Source organism: Carassius gibelio, chromosome A18 (assembly GCF_023724105.1).
Source record: "Carassius gibelio isolate Cgi1373 ecotype wild population from Czech Republic chromosome A18, carGib1.2-hapl.c, whole genome shotgun sequence".
NCBI classification, from domain to species: Eukaryota; Metazoa; Chordata; class Actinopteri; order Cypriniformes; family Cyprinidae; genus Carassius; species Carassius gibelio.
Genome location: NC_068388.1, coordinates 22,935,954 through 22,960,953, shown reverse-complemented (window position 1 = coordinate 22,960,953; position 25,000 = coordinate 22,935,954). Strand labels below are relative to the sequence as shown.

Genomic DNA, 25,000 nt, shown 5'->3' with positions numbered 1-25,000 from the left:
TTATTTGTGACCTCGTCTCTGTTTTTAATTCTGTTGGGTACTTACTTTGTACGGCACACTGGTCAGTGGTTTAGTGTTTAGTTGTGCTTTTTTAAATAAATTGAAATTAAAGGGATATTCCACCCCAAAATGAAAATGTTGTAATTAATCACTTACCCCCATGTTGTTCCAAACCCATAAAAGCTTTGCTCATCTTCAGAACTCAACTCAAGATATTTTGGATGAAAACCGGGAGGCTTGTGACTGTCCCACTGACTGCCAAGTAAATTATACTGTCAAGGTCCAGAAAAGTATGAAGACGTCAACAGAATTGTCCATCTGCCATCGGTGGTTTAACTGTAACATTATGAAGTGACAACATTTTTTTTTTTTTTGTACATGAATAAAACAAAAATAATGACTTTATTCAACAATTTGTCTCATCAGTGTGTCACTCCACATCAGCATAGAAACATTTTGGAGAATCTGTTCAGTGTGCCGGCAGCTTACGCTTGTTAAATTGTTGAATAAAGTTATTATTTTTGTTTTATTCACATACAAAAATCATTGTCATCGCATAAACTTTTAAAAAGTAGTGTATCAGTGTACATGGAAACATATTGCAAATATTTAGTCTACTGTTTCAGGTTTTGTCTACTACTATTAGTAAATTCTATCTAGAAGTCATGAATTAGCGTTGTTTTTCTTTATATTACTCAAGGACCTTGTTTGGTCAAGATATCTTATGTTTTTGTTATGACTTATCTTTTTCATGGTCTCAAGAAAACAAGCCAAAATATAATGTTCAACCACTGTGGGTTTCAGTATTTTTGGACATACACACATTGTTTTGAACCACTATGAACTTCCCTGTACTGTTCAAGGATGTGGCCATGTCTCGCAAACTAATCAGCACTGCATATTCCTTCCAGCTTCAGTTTCATACTGAAAATCAGTGACTCCAGTTAGAGATGTCCGTTCATTTAGCCCATCCATTCATTTTTTTTCACCTGCATAGAAGCAACATCAGAAGTGCCTGAAAGGAACATTGATCAACTCTGAAGGGTTCATCAGTAAACAGCTCTTTCCACAAGCTCTTTTTCATTAATAAAAAAGTATCTAAACTACAAAACAACAGATGAGAGGGGGCATTTGAAATCACCCTTTTGATGAACTACCCTGACTAATTACAGAAGTACATCCTAATAAAGATGAGCTTCCAGTGAAATGTAACTGTCTGAAGTTTTCTCTTACAATCTCAGATCCGCACAGTGAGGAAATCCAGGCTGACCTCAAAGCTCTTTTTAAGGGAAACAAGGCATTGTGAATTCACATGACAAAAGTCCATACAGCTAATGACAATTTAAATGTAAATCATTAAGCCATTGTCCGAACCTTCACCATTCAAATGGTTACAGGCTAAAAGACTAACCTGCTTTCCTCACCAAGTAATCTTTCTCTCTCTCTCAATAAAATAAAGCTAATTACTAATTACTACATACTAACCCAAATATATATTTTCTAGTCAAAAAGTTAGAATAATTCAGATTTAATTTAAAAATGTTCAGCAATTCTCTTATGCTCACCAAAGTTGCTATTATTTGATCAATAAAATAATATCATTTCAAAATATTATAACAATTAAAAATAAAATGTTTTCTATTTAAATATATTTTACAATGTAATTTATTTCTGGAAGCAAAGCTGAATTTTCAGCAGCTATTACTTCAATCTTCAGTGTCACATAATCATTGCAATAATATTTTACAATATTATTGTATTTTTGATTGAAAAAAATGCAATCTTGGTGAGCGGTGAGCGTGATTACACCAAGTACAACATGTTCCTTGATCATCATCCTCGTTGATCCTGGAACAACATTCCAATCAACCAATCAGAATTACAGTTTTTTTCAGTCGCTAACAAGCATTTGTCCAAGCAGTTGTCACATTTTCAAAACTCAATATGGAGTCATTGAACACATTTCCACAATGCTTACATATTCTGAACAGACAAGCTATACCTCCCAACAAAATTATGGATCGTTTTTGTAGTATTTACAAATGTTAACACACAACATCCCACAATAGCAAAAAAAAATTTCCAAACCTTAGATACAATATAAAAACCTCTGCTTCCGCGATGATATCAGTTCAAAAACAATATATCTTAGCTGATTTATGTTGTGTAAATTGGGCCAACCACAACTGATTCCAATCTGGCTTAGACTCAATGGCAGGGCTTATTTTTTAGACAATAAACTTATACAATAAAAGGAGGACTTTGAAGAGTGATGTTTTTGGAAACATAAACAGAAAAAGAGAAACACTGTAATGTATGGACGAGGAAGAGTAAGAGCAAGGGGCTCAGGGAGAAGAGCAGGAGCAGTGAGAGGAGCAGGAGCAGTGAGAGATTTTTATTTTAAAATAAAAATCCCCCCCCCCCTTTATCTGGGCTTTTTGCTGTTGTTGTTTTATGTTCAGAATGCTCTTATGTGTTTCATTGATATTTTGTTCACTGTAAGCAATACTGTCGAACCTGTTCTGTTCTATCATACTGTGTTTCTACTGTACTGCCTCCTGCAGTAAACTGTAAAGGGAAAAATAGCTTTTTACTGGATTGCTTTTGAATGTGAACATTACTGTACATTTGGACATACAGTTGCTAACCAAGAAATTTAGTGTAAAACAGTGAATTGCATGTTTTGCATGCAAATACCTGTAAAACTGAAACATAAAAGTCTATGCAGTTTTAGTAATGTCAACAATAGCCAGTATTTTGAAACCTGGTGTACTTTGATTGACTGTATGTACCTTGTGAGATGAAAACAAGTGTTATTCTTTGACAGAATAATTTAATTTTGAGTCAGATTTCCAGTGTTTTGGTAAAGTTGGTGTGTGCAGATAAAGATGTGTTCTATTTTGAAATGAAGATTTAGTATATATTTAACAAAATGTGTTTTTGAGAAGAAAATTATCCATTTGGCCAATTGTGTTTTGTAGGTGTGAGTCTGTGTTAAGAGTTTAGAAAAAGTATCTGAAGTATGGTTAAGCGCTTGTTAGCGATTGAAAAAAAACTGTAAGACATAATTTTTCAGGAAATATCTGTTTAAGGCTTACAATATGGGTTAGGTGCTTCTACACTCATGTTAATCAGCTATCATTTCTAACTGATTTTTGAACTACATTATGGGTAGGGTTAGGTTTATGGATAGGGATTGAGCTAAGTCTTTATTTTTGGACAACAATGTTGATCCAGGAACATGTCTTACTTGGCAAAATCACGGTGACCCTTGGTGAGCACAATGGGACTTTCAAAAACATAAAATCTATCTAATAAAACTGTCTCTGGTACACAATTACACAATTCAAGTAACCCAACTCCCTCAGACACACAAAGAACCTCAGCTCAGCAAACACCACACACCCATTAGACAGCAAACACACACACACACACACACCACTGTACTGTTGTAAAACCCAAGTATCTCTACACCACAAAAACACAACAACTTTTAAACAGCAAAGAGAAAGAAGAAAAAGTGGGACAATACCTCATGCCACAATAGAAGACAGACTCATATCACCAGGGAGAAAAACAGAGTAAGAAAAAGGAGCCACATACACAAAGCCTGCATTCAGGGAGCTGAAAGGGGGAGAAAGAACACACTTATCTTCACCTCTGCTCAGCGCCAAGGCCGGCTCTCCTTCTCCCTCGCTCCCTCTCTCTCTTTCTCTTCTTCTGTCCGGCAGCTTGAGCGCTCTTTGACGACGGTCTGACAGCTGAATGAAGTTACAGCGCCCGACATGCATGAAGATTTTGGGCTGATATGAATCGCTAGTGGCAAACTTTGAACTGCTCTACCTGTGTGTTGGTTCATGTGTGTCTGAGAGGGAAGGTAGAAAAAACTCCTCCCTCTTTCCCTCCACCTCTCTGCAAGCGTGCCAGGCAGGTTTACTTCTCACATTCAGATCAAAGCCACCTCTCAGACTCTCTCTTTTGCTCTGTCGTTCTCCAAATCTCTCTTTACGCTCTAAAGTATATTGTGCTTGCTTTTAAAGTCACTCCATGACCTTGCCATGATGAAAACCTGCAGAAACCTGTCTTTGAGCCTCTGCTACACCTGATTTACTAAATGCCCTTACCTCAGTTGGCTCATTCACTTTCACTCCTCCTCAGTTCCTCCCTCTCTATTGAACGATGACTGACATGGACTTAAGAGAAAGGGGGGAGGGTGTCAACTTCCAAATTACTGTTGTTGCATGACAAAAGATGGGTTGTGCAGGAAAGCAGGAGTCTGGGAAGCTTCTCCAGCAACATGATCCTGCAGCACAGATTGTCACACGCATGTGTTTGCAGACGAGTGTAATCAAGCATTGTTATCAGACAATGATACAGCTTGTTTTGTCATTCGAATTTCTACAGGCTCTCATTAGATGCTTTTATCGCAGCGGACGCGCTGGAGAGTCCCCTAATGGATCTCTACAGTACACTCTGCTCAGTATCACTGAGAGATTTAATGTTTCAATGATTTACTCACTTCCTGTGAACTTACATTGTAAAGAAAATGTGCTATCCCAAAAGAACAAATTGGATAATAAAGAATTCAAATGTTTCTGGTTTTATTTTGCAGTCCATTAGTGTATAAAGGCCACTTCACATGGCATGATATATTCTTTGACTTCCAGATGGGAAGTGGTGCAAATAGGGTCTCAGAGGCGTGATTTATGTGGATGCTAGGTTGAGCATTCACCGTGTCATAGTGAAAACAGAGAAAAGACTATTGAGGAGAAAGCATAACTATGGAGCCCCCAAGGAAACATGGTGAAAAAAAAAATGAAAAAAGGCGATGGGAATGAAAAAAAAAATGTAGTGCTTTTGTATTTGCCACACAAAACTTTGCATTTGCTTTTTTTCCCCCAAAAATTGGGAAAAAATCTTCACTCGGAGATTGCTAATACATGTAACAAATAATTTCAAAGAAATGGAATGACAATTTTTAGCAATTTTAATAAAGTCAAAATAATTGTGTATCAGAAAAAAAAAACACTCAAATAATCTTTATTTGCAAAATTATTACTATTTAATTTTATTTATTTATTAATTGATTGATTTTCTGAGTGTATAGTTGTTCCTCTCATCTCATATTATTTTGATAATTGCTAATTTCTTCAGTAAACGCAACACATTTGGTAGCAAAGGCAGTGCATTAAGATATAATTTTTTCTTCCAATCTCATTTTTTTTTCCATCACATCCCCTTAGAGATTCTCATACTACATACACTAATGGAGCTGTTACTGTAATGCAATGCAAACAATGCATATGTCATATGAATTGTCTGCCAATCACTGGCTGCATTTCGAATGGTAAGTGTCGAATGTTCACATCTAATTGGAACCTCCAAATTATTCATCAAAACATAATATAGTAAAAAATATTAGCCAGTACTATTAATCCAATAAACAAAACAATCCAGTCTAATTGCAACTGTGATAAAACACTGCACCATACACTATTATTTATTCTTTCACTAAATATTTGGTTATTGAGACTGCTTATCAGATTCATTCTTTTTGGACAAAAAACCTGCACTTGCTTTGCCCTGCATTTTTGTACTGAGGACAAGATGACAGCTAAATGAATGTATCAAAAGTTAACACCTCATGTTTTGTCCTCATTAAGGAAGTAAAGGTCACTGGAGAAGCCTGGGGTGCACCTGGATGGTATGACAGTAGACCAAGACACCATGGAGGGAGATGGGACTAATCTAGTACTCCAAGGGGAGTCCTGTGCATGAGGAGGAGGGGTGTGGTAAAATGAGGAGCATTGGGTTTCTCTAACAAAGCCCCTTTCACACTGCACGTCGGACCCGCAATATTTCCGGAACATTGCCGGGTCGCCTTCTGTGTGAAAGCAACCACGTCCCGGAATTCATTACCGAATTGAACCCGGGTCGAGGACCTAGTAACATTGGGGGGTTCGACCCGGGACGAGCGCTGTGTGAACAAAAGCCAGATCTAATTCCGTGTCGAAGTATGACGCACGTTATCGCGGGACTCTTTTACCGGCTGTTTTGAAGGAAGATCAACATTTGCGACAAAAACATATGTGCAAACTGTAATGAAGCAGAGCTAAGTTAGTTCCTCACTTTCCGCGCTGACGCCGAGATCGTTTGCTTGCTTCAGTGAAAGTATAACGTGCCTAGCGTTGTCGACTCATACATTACACGTCACGTGCTGATGTCATGTGTCATTACGGGATCTTCAAGGGTTGTGTGTGAAAGCACGCACATATACCGGGTCATCACTGGCAGTGTGAAAGTGCCAAATCTAGTGACCAGGGACCAATTGCCGGAACACGTTACCCCTGTATTTGCCGGAATGGCAGTGTGAAAGGGGCTTAACAAGTGTTTAAGCCACACAAAATAGCAACAGGCTTCAACTAATGAATCACTTCACCATACACAGTGGCTACTTTTTAGCTTTAGCTAATTTAACTTTGGCCTTTTAGTTAAATTTAGTTTGTAAATATAGTGAGTGAACCTATTGAAAACATGCCCAGTTCATACTTAATACAAAAATCAAAAGAAGAAACATTATTATTATTATTATTATTATTATTATTTATGTTTTTTTTTTTTTTTTTTTTTTTTGCATTGTGACATTATTTTGATTATAACTTTGCACAAAAATTTGGTTTTAAAATGTTTTTTTTATTTATATAGCAGTTAATACAGTTTGTTAAGACACTCATTAATATTACTGTAATACAATATTTTTCTTTAAATCGTTGTTTTTCTTTTCCCCCCATGGAAACACATGGAATTTGTGTGTGTGTGTGTGTAAATAAATAAAATGGATTTCACAAGGCCTAGGGTAAATTTAGTTAATTGCCATGAGAATAACAATGCTAAAATTTTAGATCTTTCAATTGTTTGATTCTCATTATGTGATCAAATAAGTTGATTATTGATAAATAAATTAAAATTCACAATAATAAAAAAAGATTCATTTTCAGTAATCAAATTTCTTATTGATTTATTTTAATTTTGGGATTCACAAATAGTAAGGAATAAACAGAACAAGATGGGGGGAACTCAGCATTATAAATCATAAATCATGAAAAGACACAAGCTGAACTTTCATCACTTGCGTGAGTGGGACCACCCAACGCGCTGGGGCATATGTGTTTACGGCTGCGACAGCTGCACATTTATGATCCTCGTGAACAAAATATCACAATCTCTGTGACGAATTCACTGAAAAATAATAGCTGTAGAAACCCAGAGCTTAGCATTTAAGGACTAATCTCCGGTTTAGTCATTGTGTGAGGGATAAACACTGAATCATCTGGAGGGTTTCCTCTGTTGTCCATTACTAAAACACTCTGCCTGACACTTGCCCTATGAATTTTCTCACTATTTCACTTACATTCTGTTCATCAGTCTTTCTCTCTCACCGGAATACAGACACCAGCACATTTTATGACTCACGGCGTCATGTAGGAAATGATGTTAACAGTGCCAAACTGCAGTAAAAACACTCTCTAATCCTCCTGCCTGAGTGTGAACAAACTCAGGACGGCCGTCAGGACACAGGGCTTTGACATGACAAAACAATAAGAAATATAACACCCAGCCCACCACAGAGGTTTTACAAGGATCAAGAAGTCAGAAAGTCTCCAAAACAAGCAGCATTTTGCTTCTCTTGGATTCTCAATGGCTGATGGGAACAGAATATTGCCTGAGGACCATGAGCTGTTGAGCGGAAATAATTGATACTGACGCAAGCGAGCACACACACATAATGCTGATGGAAAAGTGACAATTTATTTAGTCCTGACAAGTACTGGATGAGAAGCAGGAGAGCTTGGCTTATGGGTTAGCAAACTCTACTAAATGCTGTCTCTCTTCGGTCTGTGGTCACTCCAATCTCTGGCTCCAGACAGCTTTTCTAAATAGAGTTTCATCCAGTCAGCTGCCTGCATCCCGAACGCAGACTGTATCTAAGACTTCAGACATGACTAAAATAACACAGACCACATCTTACCTCCGCTGAGTGAACTTAATCAGCTCGTCATACACCCACACGTCCACAACAGAGTCTTATTATATTCTTAAACTAGACAAACCTTTACATTAAGCCAGCAGCTTCATTATAAAGAATGTCCTCTTTATGCCTGTGTCTGTAATTGTACTAATCACACTAATTAAGAAGACTGCTTTTTAAAAGGTTGACCATAGTTACCAAACTTGTTGCCATGGTGAGGGGGGAGGTATTATGAAGTTTAGCAGCTGATTGGTCAGTGCAGGGTTCCCACACATTGAGTAATGAACCTATTACATATATATATATATATATACACACACACACACACACACACACACACACACACACACACATATATATATATATATATATATATATAGACACACACACACACATATATATATATTTATATATATAAATTGTATGTTTCACAATTTAAGAACATTAATACTAGAATATAATAGAATATAATAGAATATTAATAATACTATAACCGTGAAGCTGCTTTAAAATGTCTGTTGTAAAAAATCTCCAATTATATATATAAAAAGAAAATTTTTTTTTTTTTTACTTTTTTTTTTTACTTGATTATTTTCTATATTACTGTTCTTTCTTTCTTTTTTTTTTTAAAGATATGAGCAATTTCCATACACTTTCCAAGACTATTTTTGACCGTGTGACCCTGTTTTTGGCACCGTGATTCTTCTGAGCTTCTTACACACCACAAATAAAGGATCAAAGGTCATATGTAACTGAAGGGGTGTTTAGCGTGTGAGAAATTTCTGTGGTGAAGCCATCCATTAGCTCAACATCCCTTTCATTAGACACATCTGAAATGTAACCCTTATTGCTTGAGAATAAAGAGCATCGTAGTATCAATATCTTTAATCCACGCACATTAGAAAAACATGCCTGTGGCGACATTTCTGCAAAATTATATTATGTTGCTTAATTCATGTTTCCAGTGAATCGCACTAAAAGCATGATTAGTTTTATCCAGAAATAGATCATGTGAGTCTGGCAGTGTTTTATTGTATGGTGGCAGTTCAGAAATTAAATGTGATCAAAAGGCCAACCAATGCTACATGGATAAATGTGCCTGTGACAGTGTTTCTGCAAAATTCCATTTATTTATAGTCTTCATTAATCTATAATTTGCCACTTTAATCATAATTTCTGGGGAAATGAATAAAAGCTGTTGGTGTTTAACTGCCACTTTTTATTGTTTCAGCGGAAAACTGCAGTGAATTGTATTTATAGATAGCTAGGGGCACCTAAGTTTTTGTCATATTAAGCAAGGTTCATCTCCTGAGTTCATGCCCACTAGTCTCTGGCAGGGCTCCCATAGTCATGGAAAAAAATGATAAGAAAAAAAAATACAAAGTAGGGAATTACAATTTCCAAAGCTAAAAAAAAAAGGAAATCCGAGGATGTCTGAGGCAGATTTCTGAGGTGTTCTCAAAAGCAGCCTGGGAAAGCCATTCAAACCACCGGAACCTGAACAAATAATATGACTGTGGCTGTGAAGGCTTTTAAAAGGTCTGACTCTGCAGTGCTAACACCTCGCGTCCAGGGCTGTAGCACTGCTGGACATCTGTTGTGACCTTCTGAGAATTAATCACGACCACTTACGCAGAATATCTTTTGTTCTGGTCCCAGATGACATGGTGCAAGAGCCAATCGGACTACATGGGCCTCACAGCGAAAGTCGATAGACACATTCACAAGCTGTTTAAAAAGTCTATTGTATAGAATGAGTTGGCAGTCTTGAAGGTCAGAAGACTTTCCATCTCATCCTGAGAAGAACTTAATCTATATTCTTATGCATTCATTTTCCACAAAGAAATGCTAAAGCTGCTCCTACGTAACAAAAGTGTTTTGAACCTGGGAGTTTGCACAAGCATCCTGGCCTTCAACATGGTAAATAGACAGCAGATTGTGAGCGGGGGAACGAAAGCTGGCAATATTGTTTTCACCCAGATCTTGGGTTCACTAACTATCTGCAGTATCTACTGAGACGCCACTTCTCTGGCTGCTAAGACTAACTCTTCTCTTTAAATCTTCTGGATCTCACTATCCAGCCAAGGTGTCCATGTCTCCTATTTTCATAGCCCACAAAATAGCAGGAGGCTTCATGCACTCACTTCCCTTCACAGTAAACACACCCACGTTCACGGAAGCGGCAAATGCATATCAATAACAAACACTGAGCTTATTCTGCATCTGTGACATCATTTAACCTGCCTTTGCATCATTCATGAGCCTGTTTGCCCATAAAAAAATATGAATCGAATAAAACCAAGAGGGAGCTGTCATGTCTCACACTGTCATCTCTCACTTACAAACAGCAACTCTAACTCTCTTTCACAACTACACATCAGTAACACAAACACACACACACACACACACTCATGCTCAGATGTTGAAGGATGTTTTGCAGGATTTCACAGCAACTAGGCAGTTAGCATTATAAGAACACCACATATGAAAGCTTTTGTGGATACCATCTTGGAAGGTCCAGTGTACAGTGTTTTTAATATGTTCTTGGAGAACCATGATTTTTAGCTGCATAATTAGTCATGGCATCTACCAGACTGCCAAAGCTAACTAGCCAAGCTTTGGCTGCGTTTACACTCGGCATTAACATGCGACCTGTATCCGGATGTTGTCCACATACAGTACACATTGAAAAGACAAGTGTAAACGCACTTGTGATCAGAATGCTATCCGATCAACATGTCCTAGTCCAGAAGTAGTTGAGGATGCATTGTGATCAGATCTTGTGTCTGCATTCGCAGGTGGACATCACGCAAAACCCTGCCCCCTCTCTTGTGAACTACCTGAAGAGAGACGGAGAACACCCATTTGGAGCGCCAATGAGACTCCTACACTTCTCTTTGATTTATAAAATGTCCAATGACTGAGAAAACCCACCACTTTAGGTTGACTTTGCTCCGGGCCATTCTCTGCAGACTTATTTAAATCTTGCTTGGGAAAGACAGATCCGTTAGATCGGTTATCCAGATAGAAAAGTCAGTTGATGTTGCCAAGTGTAAACGCACCTGATAATCCCATCTTCTTGATCGGATCATGGTGATTGCATATTACTGCCAAGTGTAAAAGCAGCCTTTAACTAAGACTATCACCCAAGATGGTTGACTTTAAAGGGATCTGAGTTAATCTGAAGCATTCACCAAACGTTTCTCAGACCCCGGCAAAGAAGCAAGTTCAAGAGATTACCTTTCAGTCAAATGCTTAAAGGAGTTTATTCTTCAGTTATGTGAGTGAAAGAGAAGGGAACACTCATTGGACTAAGACATGGCTGAAAGCCCCATAAATTGCTTCTGTTTCCTTTTTTCATCAAACAAAGTCATTTGCATAAGACACTGCATTTTAACTTCTATAATTTGATCAGAGATTCGTTTTAGGACAACAGTGAAAAAATGTAATCAAATTATGATAAAGGATGACAGCAGAAGCCTTGGCTAAATCCTTGTAGGCCACTATATGTTTTCAGAAGGTATAGGGTTAACAGTGTGTCAAAAGATCATGTGGCGTTTTTGAGCCCTGCATGTGAGGAAATGCAGCATTTCTTCCCTATTCCTCTACCTTTCTAAAAGGGTGCACAAAGAGTTTTTTTTTTTTTTTTCTGTGGATGAAAAGTGGGAGTGTGTTGTACTGAAGTGTGTACTCCAGGGCACTGAGAGCTTTCCATTAAGGGAGCATGAATCACGGTGCGTTCCCCTCCTCTTTACCGCCCTTCAAAACAAAGTGATCTCCAGTAGGCTCATCTAAACTAGCTAGTACAATCTCTCTTTCTGTCAGAGACAGCTCTGCTCCACACCAGCACGGCCCTGGGACAGTCTATATAGCTTGCATCTGCCACGCTTATCCGAGTTTTGCCGCTGAAGGCCTAAGCAATCCAATTCGTCGTTGAAAGAGAACACCACCAGGTATTAACACAGCGTGTACCAGCGGGAGACTGGGATAAAAGTTCTTTTAACAACTAGAAATTGCTATAAAACACCCTAAAAGAGCATATCCTGTTTTGAACCTTAAGGGCTCAGAGATTGAAGGAGATTTATTTTGTTCATTTAATGGAAGGCCTTTCCTGTGGTAGAGCAAAAAGGTCTGCTGACGCAAACATGAAGGTGAAAGGTCAGAGCAGGATGAAGTCCGGCTGGGATCAGACGATAAGAACCTGTGAGCTAATGTTTTTACTAAGCTTCTTAACTATCATTGTGGCTTCTCCTAGGCAAAAAAATAAAAAATTCTTCCAAGTAAGTCTTCACCAAATTATCTGGGCTATGCTAATTATAAAGGTTTATACTCTCACTTAAAGTTAAAGCTGTCTAAGTTGTGTCTATTTTTAATTTTAGAATTTTAGGGTTGAACCTGAAATAAAATTGATACATAAATGGAATAAATAAATAAATAAATCTAAGTCACCTGAGCAATGTGCAGAGACATTTTCCTCAGGACAGCATAGAGTTGCATCATCTTTATACAATCTCAAGTTGCTCAAAAGCAGATATGTTCTTACCTCCTTGCATATCAAGTTTTCAAGTAGTTTTTAAAAGCAACAGCCCAAATTTCATTGGTGACTAAAAATGTAACTTTATTAAACTTTTAATAAATTAAGTTGTTTAAAGTTTCATGATTTCATTCAAGTAAACATGCTTTCTGATTACTTAAATTTAATTTAACCATTTAAATTAAATATAGAAATAATATACTTAGAATATTTTGAGGGAGGAAGAACATTTAGGGAAAATTAAAACACATCAGAATTCCCTATTTGATCTGGGTTGTGCTACCAACAAAATCTGATAGCTTACATTATGTAAATATTTTCTCAGTTGTGTCTATTTTCATTTCTGAGATTTAAACCTGAGACAAAGTTGATACTGGCATGGAAAATAACTGCAAGTCTCCTCAGCTATGGAAGAGCAAACCTCTGTTTACTTTCCTCCGGGAACCAGCAAGACTTCAAGCTTCATCAGAAAAACCAGCTTCACCAGCTATGTTTTACAGTACACGTAAACAACATGTCATTTCTGGAGGTCTTTCTGGTTCCCAGAGAAAATTTGTATGGCTCAGAGATTGATCTTCCATTACCAGCTCTAACCCACACACACCAACCTGGACCAGTATGGAAATCCATGCTGGTCTAAGCTGCAAGTAACAGCAGGGTTCTCTGCCCCCTCTCAGGAGCCTGTATTGTTTCTCAGCCTCCTCGAAGCCAAGGGCAGCCTGTGGGTTGTGGTCTGCACAACCTCCACACACGCTAATTCTCTAGCAACCTGCCCACACACTTTAGAAACCGTCAGCATCAGTCGTGTTCCAGCACAAAAAAACAGAATCACTGTGTTCCTTCTGGTGAATCAAACACCACATTTGCGACAGATGAACTGTCAGTTGCTTCTAATGCATCAGCGCTAAACATTTTGATATCCACTTCTTCCTGAAAGCGGATGTAACATGAACTCCAATCCAGAAGATATGGCTTGACCTGACAGATCCTCTAAAGCACCAAAAAGCTATTATCAGAGATAAAACTAAATAATGCGTAACAATCAATATTTCATGAACTTGGCTAATGCACCCTCTTAAATGGTCCAGTTGCATGGATTGTTTGTTTGTGGATATAAAAGTATAGAAGTGCGCATCTCTGCCCTTTAGATGGGAAAACATAACATGTAAGTGAGTTGTTCAGGGCTTTAGCATTACAGTGATCTGTTTCCCTGACAACCACTTAAGGAAGGACAATGATGAGCTTGATTCTGGGCAAATAAACTGTGGCTTTATTTAACATTTGCTGAACTGACATGGCATATTTATTTCACCATCATTTGTAGGTGTTAAGGCCCTTTTTGCATGAGTCATGTCAGAGCTTCAATCCATTTGTCAACGTAAACATGACGTGAAACCTTTGACCTCCCCGTGAAGAGCATCACAGATCAAATCATGCTCTGCTGCCAAGTAAGATGTGTGGACACAAAAACTTTAACATAGACTACAAAAAGAGTAAACATGTCAGAGTTTAGACAGGGGGAAAGGCTTGCCGATTGCTCTGAAAGATCGCAGAAAGTGAAAAAGATATGCCTTAACATTGTCGTACAAAATTTGCACTAAATCACTAACCAATAACTTGTAGGAACTACACATTTTAATTATAAAAACCAAAATGTGAACCGAAGAAAAGATCCACCGTGACTTGCATATCTTCTAAAAAACTTTAACAATCCGAAGAAATTTCAAGCTGAAATGAACACTATTGTCATCCACATGTTCTGTGCCATCACCTCACAACACTTTTATCATAGTGCATGATTTGTAAAGTAATGCATTTTATGATTTGTAAAGTAATGCCAGCTTCGTATGTGTGCTTTTTCAAATCCAGTAAGCTTGCTCAAAAGCGCACCTGGTACAGCATTGCACTTGCAATGCTATGATATGTGCATACATAATAAAATGTTGGCACAGTCATGTTTATCTGTTTTTTACCATTACTTACTGGACAGTTCACATTTAAACTGATATTTTACAAGCAAGAAGCAACACAATAGAATTCCTGCAAAAATACAGACACTGGAATATTTTTCATAAGCCTGGGTTGGAAGGATTCCTCACAGTAGGCCACCAAAACAGAAAACAATGTTGGTAATAAGCACAATGCACTCTACTTATTCACAGGTGCCATTTTTCAGAAGGAGAGAGACTGAATCGTCTTGCAATTCTGTGATTGACACAATGACAGTGCTGCTCTGATTATCTCTATTATGCAATGTAAACAGCTAAACAATCCAATTGTCACTATGACAAAAATATATATCTAAAAAAAAAATTCTGGCTGGATTTTTTTTTTTTTTTGGGTCACACTTTATTTTAATATTTAAGGTTATTTATCTAAATCTAACTACAAACCATTAACAATGAAATTTGCTTCAATAAGCTTATAATTTGCTGACATAATCATGTAAATTGTCCAGTAATCCTTGGCTGTGCTTCAAAAAGTTTAAGTATTTGAACCTCATAACGCTTGATCTGCGCACAAAATGATGGTACACTAGATATAATCGAAACAATCTATGGAAAAAAGGCCTTCAGAAAAAAATAAATGACTCACCAGAATGTGTACTGGAAGCTCTTTGAAGCAGAGGAGATGTGTTTGCTGACCCAGACTGAGTAATCGCTGGAAAACCTTTACTTTCTGAAACCTGTAACAGAAGGCAATAAACACTCTTAGACAGATTTTCAACCTTATATGCCACATATGGAATATGGAACTTCTCTTGTACTTAAAATATTACATAAAATGAGGCTACAATGGAACTCGGGTGCAAAGGTGAACTCAATGTATCCACTCCCGCACACACATACGGTACATTTGAAAAACGAATAAAAAAATGTGTCACAAACCAAGAGATACATTTCAAGCACTTAAAGATGCTCTTTTAAAGCAGTTTGTTTGGAGGCAACTTTTACAGTACAATTATTAATATTGATTGAAGAGAAAGGTCAAACCCAGGACCGTGCACTGAACAAATCATGAGTTGATACAGCATCTGTACACTGCGGGAGTTGTCCTTTCAGCACGTAGCTCCGACTCACAGGTTTGTTTGGCTGTAAATTAAACGTGCTTTATCTCTCACTGTTTCTCTCTATACAGAGACATATTGTGTCCTCCTACCTACAGCAAGAGCCTGTTGAACTGAGGATAGCACATCTCAGAGCTCCAGCTGAGAAAGTGTGATCAGCGTGCAAGCTAGAGACTGTATAAGAAAGAGGAGATGGACCACTTGCATAAAAGTAAAAGGGGAATTTGTACTGCTCAGTAGGGCATTGGCAACTGTAGGAATGTTGGTCTAGGCTGGTTAGAGCTGGTTTTGTATTAGCCTATCCTAACAATGCTATTTACCAGCAAAGTAAATAGACACAGGAAGTCTCACTGGTTAGGCTAAGCTATTTTTTTTGTTCATACAGTACAATGAAAGCCAATGAGGCTCGGTGTTGTTTGATGCTTCAAAATATATTTTTGCATTTATTTTTGGAACTGACTGGTTGTAGGCCTCATTGTCAACTTGCTTTCTTTCAGTTAGCACAGGTTTTGTGTCTTTTTTCCCCCTCTTTGGAGCTGATTGATGATATGCCTAAAAGATATGAGCTTTTGCACCTCAGTTTTTGAATGAAGATTTTATCCACAAATAATAAATGCTTTTTTTTTTTTTTTTTCAGTCAAAAGGCTTAGATCATTGAGCCTTTTAATTATCAATCTGCTTTAAAAACCTATGCCAATTGAAAAGATCTAGTTTACAAAAATATTGAATCTAATATTTGGTTAAAATATAACATAATAAGAATTACAAGGAGGTTAAAAAAAAAAGTACAGAAATATCAATGCTAGGAATAAGCTATATATTCTCTGTGAGCAAAGTCAGGAAAACAACATGAGGGTTAATTTATATTGGAACTGGAAATAACATGCAATCAAGTGTGAAAACAGCACAATCAGTTTATATTTTCAAAGTATTATTTGTTTAAATAATATCATTAACATAATATTCCAAGTACTCTTTTTAAAAGCATGCAATTTGTAGCTCTTTTTCACAATTGTTATTGCACTGACCAATGTAGCATGTTTCGACAGCAAATATTACAGCTTAAAAACATAGGGCTGAACATAATGTCTACAGTATATCAACAGACAAATGATCTTCAGTCCAGGAACGCTATGAAAACTGAATATCTGACATTCTGAATCTGGGTCTGTGAAACACACTTCACATGAGCCTTACAATTCCAGCTAAAATACAATTCCATAATTCTGATCACATAACAAGATTCTGGAGGAGGGACGTGAGAGTCTGTGGTTTGTGATGCTTGTGCAGTATGTGGGGTTATTCTAAGTCCTTTGTGACTCTTAATTGCAGTGCTGTCACTCCAGTTTGTGTCCAAACAGCATAATAAGGGGTCATTACTAGACTAGAGAGGAAAATAATGGAAGAGTCATTAAAGCCTTGGGGAAGCAATATCTCTCCACGGTGTGGGGGGACAGGTAGTCTATTGCCCTGAGGAGATTACCAAAATGAGGTAGATTTTTTTCTGCCAAAGCTTACATTCACACACACAGTGTTTCAGACTGACTGACTATCATAACACACCGATCAAACCTAATCATATTAAAGTTTGATATATGGCGGCATAGTATACTTCTGTAAATACATTTAATATAAATAACTATATTTTTATTTATATACATGTGTATATAATACATCTATGGGTATAGAAAATATAATTTAATTTAATCTGACATATTTGAAAGCACTAAAATGAAATTTGAGTGGGCCATTTATTTTTTATCAAATTTCTGTACCATAAATATTGTGAAATATTATGACAATTTAAAATTGGTCTTTATATTTTATATATATATATATATATATATATGTGATTTAAAACATAATTTATTCCTTTGACCGCATCATTACTCCAGTCTTCAGTGTCACATGATCATTCAGAGAGAATTCAAATAAACAATCTTCCCCCTTTTTCCCATCTTTTTTTTAGTGGATCGTCTCATTCTGTTTGTGACACTGTACGCTACAAAACCATGCTGTTTGTTGCTACAATGACGCAGTTTTCTGAGTGTGAGTTATACCATACCGGACACAAACAATACTGTCCCTGAAGAACTGAAACATAAACAAAGGAATTATCATCCATATTACAACGTCATTGCTTCGTTGGACTAAACGTGCTCTATGAGATGACGTTCAGTGGACCCATACCTTTCTAACTAAACCGTAATTTACAGCTGTGGATGTGTTTATGACTCATTATTACGACGAATCTGGTATGTAATGCATTTTTCTTCTTCATGTTTTGATGTGTACTGCTTGCACAAATGAAGCATTTTTCCATTGAAAAACAGTGATCTGTTGTCGATGCTCGAGGCTTAGATCTCTATAATGATAAAAAGTTTGTCAAGATTAATTTTGTCCCATTTCATTTAATCTATTTGTAAACATTGACTCGTGCAAACAAAGGCAGTTCAGTACGCTGGCGTCCAGGTGCACGTTAACAGGTTAAGGAAAACAGTCCGACACCATGGTATAATAAGTACACGCATACCCTAAAAAGAGGAAGCACAGAAATGGAGCACAGCTGGAAAAAAAAAAAACTACAGGCATTTCATATTGCATGGAGAGAAAGTACTTCTATATAAAGAAAAGCCTTAAAAACAGCTAGATCAGCTACTCTTTTAGAAGAAAACAAACACAACCCAAGGTATTTATTCCATACAGTGGCTAATTTAACAAAACATAAAACATCAGCAGGCAGAGACATTTACCAACAGCACAGCAGTAATGTCTTTATGTGAAAGTATGACGTGATATACAGCCAAGAGCACTGTACATTCACTCCCCCCACCTACAATTTCTGCTGGCCCAAGACTCAAACTCACAGGCTTTGGATTACAAGTCCAAATCTCTAACCATTAGGCTGCAACTTCCCCAATAAATCATTCTGGGCTACACTCTGCTGAGTCCCTGAATCGAACAAGGAACCTTTAGATCTTCAGAACCTGGGACCTCTTGCACCCGAAGCGAGAATCATATACCCTAGACCAACAAGTCACCGGGTAACTACTTTACTACAAACATCGAGATAAAATTAAAACCATTCAGCCATCAGCTACAGTATTGTATCAGACAGTGCACCACAGCTATAGGACAGAATTGTATAAACTTGTTAAACCATCTATACCAACAACATGCATGTTTGATTCTATACTTCCAGAAGTCTTAGAACCTCTTCTGAATATCATTAATTCATCGTTCTTATTAGGATATGTTCCAAAAACATTAAAAACATTAAAAAACCACAACTTGATCCTGGAGAATTAGTTAATTAAAAACTGATCTCAAATCTCCCTTGATACTAGAAAAGGTAGCCTCCTCACAACTATTCCCTTTCTTTGAGAAAAATTTTATCTGTGAAGATTTCCAATCAGGATTTAGGTGTATCATAGTACAGAGATAGCTCTCATCAGAGTAACAAATTACCTGCTCTTATCATCTGACCGTGGTTGTATCTTTCTATTAGTAATATTGGATGTTAGCGCTGCGTATGACACTATCGACTACAACATTCTTTTGAATAGACTAGAAAATTATGTTGTCTTTAGTTGAAAATTGGTTTGACATGGTTCAAATAATATTTTTTTGACCATCATCAATTCGTAGCAGAAATAGCTAAATTATGTTAATTATTGGACCAAAATCCGCTGCATGCAATCTAGAACACTGTCTAACATTTTATGGCTGTGCAGTCAATTCTTTGTCATCATTTAGTATCCTAGGTGTACTATGTGATAGCAACCTTTCCTTTCAAAATCATGTTTCTAGCATTTGCAAAACTGCTATTTTCCATCAAAATTATGACCTGTGCTCTCAATGTCAAATAAAGAAATGTTAATTCATGCGCTTATGACCTCAAGGTTAGATTATTTATATGCTTTATTGGGTGGTTGCTCTGCACATTTAATAAACAAGCTCCAGCTGGTCCAAAATCCAGCAGCTAGAATTCTTACTAGAACCCGGAAACTATGACTATATTAGCTTGGTTCTGTCAACACTGCACTGGCACACTATAAAACACAGTATGGATATTAAAATCTTGCTAATTACTTATAAAGCCCTGAATGGTATAGCTCCGCAGTAATTAAGCAAGCTCTTATCGCATTATAATCCTTCACGTCAACTGCAATCTGAAAACTCTGGGCACCTGATAATACCTCAATTTTGATCATATAAAAATCGACTGTGGGTGGCAGATCCTTTTCCTATTTAGTGCCCATACTCTGGAAAAATCTACCAAGTATTGTTCGGGAGGCAGACACACTCTCTCAGTTAAACCTAAATTAAAGACCCATCTCTTTAACCTAGCATACACATTGTTAGTCTGCATTAATTAGGTCAACCGGAACCGGGAACAATTCCCATAACACACAATGTACTTGTTACATCATAAGAAGAATGGCATCTATTCTAATATTAGTCTAAAAATAATTTTATTTTTATTCCAAGGTTACCATAGCCACCTAGACCCAGTCCGTATCCAGTCCAGATGGTGGATCAGCACCTTGAGATGACCTCTACAGCCCTGATTGTCAGTGGAGACTGTGTCAACTAGATAAACCCTAGAGACAGATCCCCTTTGAAGACCTCATTGGCCATTGACTCAAGACCATGAAAACCAAGTCCTCTGCTCAATTTGATGTGCATTGCAGCCTGGGATCAAACCACGCCATGCTGGTTTAATTTGGCCAGATGAAAACTGGCCCCCCAACTGAGCCTGGTTTCTCCCAAGTTTTTTTTTTTTTTTTTCCATTCCTGTCACCGTTGGAGTTTTCGTTCCTTGCCATTGTTGCCTTTGGCTTGCTTAGTTGGCAACATTATTGTTGACTTGACTACACAGATAGAAAACTGAACTGAGTTGGACCATAAAATCACCAAAACAACAAAGAACTGATTTTATCTGATAAACTGACTGTTTTCTATTGTCCTCTTGATTTATCAGCACATTTTATTTTCCTATTTAACACTGTGAAGCTACTTTGACAATCTGTATTGTATTTAGCGCTAAAAAAAGGTGATGACTTAACTTGATTACCTGCTCAATAAATGATTATTATCAATGTTGAAAACAGTTGTGCAGCTTTGTATTTTTATTTTTATTTTTAAATGCTTTTACTGTCACTTTTGATAATTTAAATGCATCTTTGTTGAAATAATAAAGTATTAATTTCTTTAAAATTGAATTAGTAGTGCATACAGTTAAAGGCAGACAAAGTAGAAGGAAAAAAACAAATAGGGAGACAATTTCATTCATTGCTCTGGAGAACCTTTTCATGTATGCATACAGTGGCATGCGGGGTGTAATCTCCAGTTAAGGGCATTAATAAAGCAGTCAATAATCCAATCAAAAGGCCTGATTCTGTTAGTGACCTGCCATAATTGTTCCTATCCATCAAATCAATCTTCAGTCAATCAAAGGGTTGCCATGGCAAATGAAACTCAAGCAGCTGGGGAGAGGGTCAGTGTGTGTGTGTTTGTGTGTGTGTGGCACACAGCTCTGCCCTATATTATGCGAACACATGCTCTCAATCAAAGACATCTCAGTGTGGAATACATTAGAAAGGCAGAGGTCAGGCAAACACCCTCTAATCAGATAAGCTATCCTGCCACTACGCTAACTCAATAGCTGGGTACTACTAAAACTTCTTGGTTCCTCAGGGCTCTTCCTCACTGGAGAACTTTAGCTTTGTTCCAAAACCTAATGAGTTGCCTACCTTGGCATTTTTAGATAACTAGGCATAAATCTAATGCTAGAGCTGTTCCAGTTAGGCTCCATAATAATGATGACTAAGATACCTTCACAAAGGTTCAAAATTATAAATTTTATAACAGAACTATAATATTCAGATTATAAATGAATAATAAAGAGGTAATTACAACATTGAACACAAACATGAACAACGCTCACGTTTCTATGAATCAGCCCCTGCGATGGAAGGAAATTGCCTGAAAAGAAAAAGAAAAAAACAAAACAAAAAAAATGCTCCAGTGAATAATGCTAAACAACAAATGACAGCCCCGGCCTTCAAGTAGAACAATACCATCATTAGATAACGTGCTGTTCTCGTTTCAGGACTGACCCTCGGGTTAATGAACGTATCTGTATCGCTTTATGCACCATTACATTGCTTTATCTTCCCACTGCACTAATGCGATTCATGACAAAACTCAATGAAGAGATGTGCCAACACAACAGTCTACACCAGCCCTGAAATGACTGTCATGACTTTATCCTGCAAGGCATGAAAAATACTGAAGAAATAATGAAGTTCAGAAGTGCAAACACTACAACTGAGCTTGGGGATAAGCAGCCGTTTTCTGCCTTTTTGTCAAGACCTTCATTCACTTACTATGGAATATTGTCATCAATGAAGGCATCTGAAAATGTTTGAAGTGGAATGAACATGAGCCACCCCCAATATTTCCCTTCTGAAATAACATCACAAGCAGGTGAAGGTGACATTGCTCTGTGTGAAACTCAGTTCTCAGGAACAGTATAGAGAATATAAATTTTCTGTAATTAAAAAAACATTTTTAATCCTGATTTCCCCTTAATTCCATCTGGCCTACAGCACCTCACTGTGCTTTGATGATTGAAAATATATATATTTGAGCTGTAAATTTGATTGCACAGGGCACATACAATGCTGTTATAAAATAGGCAATATACACACATCGGTGATCAGTTGAATTTTGTGTCAGTGCGCTCTGTTGCTTGGCAACCATAGACAGCTGAGCTAACAATCCTGATCATTAATGATCTCTGATCAGCGGTTTCTATTGATTTACTTAGATGATTAAGTGTTTTTTTTTTTTTTGTGACTGTTCGGTAACACTTTATTTTAAGGACCTATTCTCGCTTATTAGTATGCATATTACTAGAGTATTTGCTTCTTATAAGTACTTATAGAGCACATATCAGTGCCTTATTCTGCATCACTTTCTTCTAGATCCTTTAATCCGACCCCATACCTAAACTTAACAACTACTTTATTAACCATTAATAAGCAGCATATCAGCCGTTTATTGAGGTAAAATTCATAATTAAAATGAGTTAGTGTTCCCCATTCTAAAGTGTTACCAGTTATTTATATTAATAAATGTAATTATTTATTGAATGTTGGTGTATTTTAAAAATGCAGTCTACTTGGGGGGAAAAAAATTATTAGCACTATAAAATGCTAAAACTGGGATTTAGGAAATACAAATGAGGTTTTAATTGCATTTTAACAGAGGCCAGCTCTCGTATACAGATATTTTGTATTTAAGGACTTCTGTTAAAAAGAGTAAGTAAAAAAAAAGAGATGCAATGACAATCTATGTTTACATGCACTCAAATAAACAGTTTATAATTGCATTGATGAGCTTGATCTGAATTAAATTTAAGTCAAAATGAAATGGTTGGTGCAGACCTGAAATTATCAGAATATCAGAAAAAAAAATGCATGCATGTAAATGCTTGAATCTGACTATTTTATTTATATCTTTATTTTTCAGTCAGATTCATAGATACGTTGCAGGTACATTTAAATATGTTTTAAATCCTATTTTTTTGGGCTCCCATCATACAGTATTTATGTCTCACATCTTACAAACTAATTAGAAGAGGAGACTTAATATTAACTTTTTTATTTATTTATTTATTTTTTGCCAAAAAGACAAGTAACACTTTATTTTAGGGTCTCTTAACTAGTTACTTATTAGTATGCACATTACTAGAATATTAGCCATTTATTAGTGCTATTAAGCACTAATAAGCCTTATTCTACATGAACCTATTCTACATCCCTAATCCTGCCCAATACCTAGACTTAACAACTACCTTACTAACTATTAAAAAGCAGGAAACTGGGAATTTATTTTGAGGGAAAAGTCATAGTTATTAGTGAATAAGTGGTTTTATTTTTATATATGTCATCAAAGCAAAAATTGCAATTAACCTCACACTACAGTAAATCACTCTGGTTAACAAGTCGACTGGGCACTGAGCATGCACTGAAGTTTTGTTCAGAATATATATAATGTAAATGTAAATGAATATTTAAATCAGATTACAATGTTTAAGGTAGTGTACATATAGACATTTAGAATCTTAGACTGGATTCATTCCGGTTGATTACACAATGTTAGGTTACACTTAAAAATGTTAAATTTGATAGTCCACTTTTTATTAACTATAAGTAACTTTGCAACAACATGTCACCTAGATCTCATTAGAGTATTAGTAGACTGTTAGGATGGGGTTGATTTCAGGGTTTGGGTTAGTTGAATAAGTTGCCATACTCGCAAAGTTACTGCAGTAGAATGTCTACTGGAGTACCATCAAAAAAAAAAAAAAAAAAAAAATACTATTATCAGATATTAAGCAGACAGTCTACTAATAATCTAATGACTCCTAGTTGACATGTAGTTGCACTGTAGTATACTCAGCAGAATCAGTCTAAAGTGGAATATCAAAATAAAGTGTTACAAAGAATTAAAGAGTAGACAACATCCAGTGGAACATTGGAGTGTTGTTTATGTTTCCTGAACATTGTTTCAAATGTTTCTATAGACACAAGTAATATATATATAGTTTTTCATAAGTAAGTGTATATAGCACTGTTGAAATTATTTAACTTTTTAGTGTTTTACAAGAAAATTATATTTCAGTATTTCTACATAAAATATGTACTTTTAATTAAATGTGTTACTATTCATTTATTTGTAACTGTTTGTGAAAATTACTAGCCATTACTAAGTAAAAAAAAAAAGTTTTAAAATGCCCCTATTATGCCATTTTGAATATTGATGTGAATGTGAATAATCTGCAAAGTTGTAAAGTTTTTAAGTTGTTTTCTCCCAAAAGAAAGAATGGACTCTGAACAGAACGAGCCATCAGTAATTTGAATCCCATCTCCGTGTTTGCACCTCACATGGTAACACATCTGAATAATGTCCACCTATGTTTTAAATTGGCCCCAAATATTATTATTTTTTCTACTGTACCACAGAAGTACAGAACAATCACAATATTTTTTTTTGTTTATGTGAGTTCCCAAAATTTTACTGACTCCTTTGGGGAGTTCAACACAAGTTTCACAGAACGCTTGCTCTTGAAAGATGGCTCAGTTTATTTGAACCAGCATGAAGGCTCCTTTGAATCTCAACCTGTAAGTATGATAAATAACAAATGTTTATTTATTTTATTTTTTCCAGCCAGCGTTCAAAATACTGAACTATGGGAATGGGTGTTTCGTTTCTGACACAGGGAGTACATAGTAGACCCATCAAAACATACTGTGCCATCTGACCAATCAAAGCAGAGCAGGCTCATGGAAAGGAGGGG

At 36.6% G+C, this 25,000-nt stretch overlaps 1 protein-coding gene across 2 annotated transcripts in view; it reads right to left on the bottom strand.

The window, feature by feature from the left end:
* The window catches only part of LOC127934586 (xylosyl- and glucuronyltransferase LARGE2s), an 86,364-nt gene that overhangs the window by 24,786 nt on the left and 36,578 nt on the right, over positions 1 to 25,000 (bottom strand). The window contains exon 3 of one of the 2 annotated variants that reach the window (XM_052532069.1): positions 15,159 to 15,249. The gene's annotated coding sequence lies outside the window, so the exon portion shown is untranslated. Of the gene's footprint in view, positions 1 to 3,658; positions 4,127 to 15,158; positions 15,250 to 25,000 lie in introns of those variants that run through there. The other variant, XM_052532067.1, reaches the window with a different exon arrangement.